This window comes from Sinocyclocheilus anshuiensis, unplaced genomic scaffold (genome assembly GCF_001515605.1).
Source record: "Sinocyclocheilus anshuiensis isolate Anshui unplaced genomic scaffold, SAMN03320099.WGS_v1.1 scaffold306, whole genome shotgun sequence".
Lineage (NCBI taxonomy): Eukaryota > Metazoa > Chordata > Actinopteri > Cypriniformes > Cyprinidae > Sinocyclocheilus > Sinocyclocheilus anshuiensis.
Window position 1 is genome coordinate 1,274,393 of NW_015544175.1, and position 2,553 is coordinate 1,276,945.

Consider the following 2,553-nt stretch of genomic DNA (forward strand, 5'->3'; position numbering starts at 1 on the left):
CTGCTTATTAACACAGAATAACTGCTTTTAACAGGATCAATACTTCACTAAACACAGCAGCCATTAATCCTGTCTCCTGCTGCAATTACAAACCCAAGAACATATAAAGGGTGTGTGTGAGAGACACAGAGGCAAAGGCTGAATTCAAACTGAACTCTTCATTCAAGGGCAGACTAAGACACCCAAGGGCTGACCCTCTTCAATACATATATATATATATATATATATATATAAAATGGATAGTTCCAATTTGATTGGCCAAGTGGCATTTCAAGGGTGGGGACAGAGTACAACAGCATTGGCACATTCCAAAATAGATTATTTGAGTGGTGCTGAGCAATATTATTTATTTATTTGATTTTTTTTTTCTTTTTCATTTATTTGAAAATGAAATTAAAACCCTGGAGTGGACCTGGAGCGGAACAATGACCGAATTATTTTAACAGGAAGGGGAAGTTGCTGTTGCTCTGTATTGTATGTTGTCAAGCAATGTTCAGATTGACTTATTTTTAAACCATTTGAACCAGAAAAAAGTATATCAACTGGTAAAATGCTGTCTTAAATGTGTCTTGAAAAGTTACTTTATAGTAACTTCATGATTATGGAACTATTGTAAAAGCAATATTACATTGCAATTATGCAGTTGGTCTGAATATTATATGGTTATATAACGGTTTCAAGCTTTATATTAAACAAAATATTAAGCAAATTAAACACGTCAAAAACTACATACATGGTACAATAGGCTACAAAAAATTTGTGTGTTTGTATCTTTGGTTGTAAATTAGTGCAAACCTCAGCTTAATGAATAAAATGAAAAAAAAAAAGCAAAATAAAAGGGCATCTGATGCCAACAAAATGTTCAATTTGAAATAGCAATTAGAATCTGGCTCAAATGCATTCAGCTATAGAAGCTAATACTTTATATGGCAGTCGGTTTGAGGTCTTCTACTGAATCATGAATTTGAAAACTGGAATAAAACCTGATTTGAAGCCATTCATGCAGTTTTGTAAGAGTATCCTCAGGGTACACAGTGCACCTAACAAAGCAAGCTGGCCAGAATAAGGTCAAAACCCTACAGTATATTAATCTGCATTGAACAAGGAACCGATGGAAATATCTAAAACTGAGTAACCTCAACTACCATATTCAAGCTTTTGAAAACCATTCCATTAAATCTGTGAAGAGTCCATTCATTCAGGTGGTCCAAAGCATGACTAATATGATTGAAATGACTAACAAGAATCTGGCCTAGCCAAATGATCAATGCACAAAAATAAACTGACTAAAACAATACAAAGGAAACGGCAATGTTATTTGGCCCCAAACAGAATATACAACAACAGAGTACCAGAGAAGAAACATGACTTGGTGCAGACTGAAAAATCAGACTGGCATCAAAGAAAAACGGATATAAACAAAGCAGCTGTCCAGAAAGAGCAAGATAAGTTTGGACTGACCATCTGTCCTATGTAGGATTTAGGAAAAATATCCCACATTTGAAACATTTTGTCCTGATTTCTGAAAGTTGGAGTATAAAACAATTTCAGTATCTGGTAAAAAATAAATAAATAAAATAAATAAATAAATAATAATGCATACCACTTGCATGAATTAAGAACTCACAGTAAATACTTAATTTATAGTGTTTATTCATTTTAAGTTTTCACAATTTAATATTTAACTTAAATTTTAGTATTATTTCTTCTATTATGCTTAAGTTTGCAAATGCTTTGGCAATACAAACCATCTGTCATATCAAAGCACACTGGAATGGAACGGAATTGATTTTAACTAACTGTAGCTGAATGGAATGGAACTGAATTGATTTTAACTAATTGGAGCTGAATGGAATGGAACTGAATTGAACCATTTATTTGAACTGATTTAAGCTGAATGGAATAGAATGTAGCATTATGGAATGAAACTGAAGCGAATGGAATCGATGCAAAGCCAGTTTGAGTCATTTCAATCCAAAGCAAAAGCAACCATTTCTATGCAACTCAATTGCACAGAAGTGCTTTAAAGCTCACACATGACAAAAGGGTTCAACTATTTTACATTTCGAATGACTATGTATCAATAAATCTGACCAAAAATGGGGAAGATGCTTAAGAGGCCAAATTACCTCATGAATAAAATAAATCTAAGCATTTACATAACTCTGCTGTGCCTTGTGACATACTAAACAAATTAAACCATCAGGAAAAAACAAAAACAAAACAAACAAAAAAAACCCCCAAAGGACTGGCCCTTTTTCAATGCCTTTGAAATTACATTATATAACCACATCATATGCAAATCACATAAACTGAGTAAATAACATAAACGATGCAAACTATGTGTTTACAAGTCCTCATCAGTCAGAAAAGCCTATTTCCTGACAAATTAACAAACAGAAACTGCAATACAATAAAACTTTTGATTAATTGCCAAAGTTGCTCAAACTCCCTCTGGTGCCATTCTCTTTTGATAACATCTTTGATGTGGGGGAATTTTAGAGATTTCATGTTCTACACAGAGCTACCAAAAAAAAAAAAAAAAAAAAACAA

The 2,553-nt window shown here is 32.9% G+C and overlaps 1 protein-coding gene across 1 annotated transcript in view; it reads right to left on the reverse strand.

Annotated features, from left to right (window-relative positions):
- Positions 1-2,553, reverse strand: part of nbas (NBAS subunit of NRZ tethering complex) — a 158,103-nt gene that overhangs the window by 58,987 nt on the left and 96,563 nt on the right. The window lies entirely within an intron of this gene.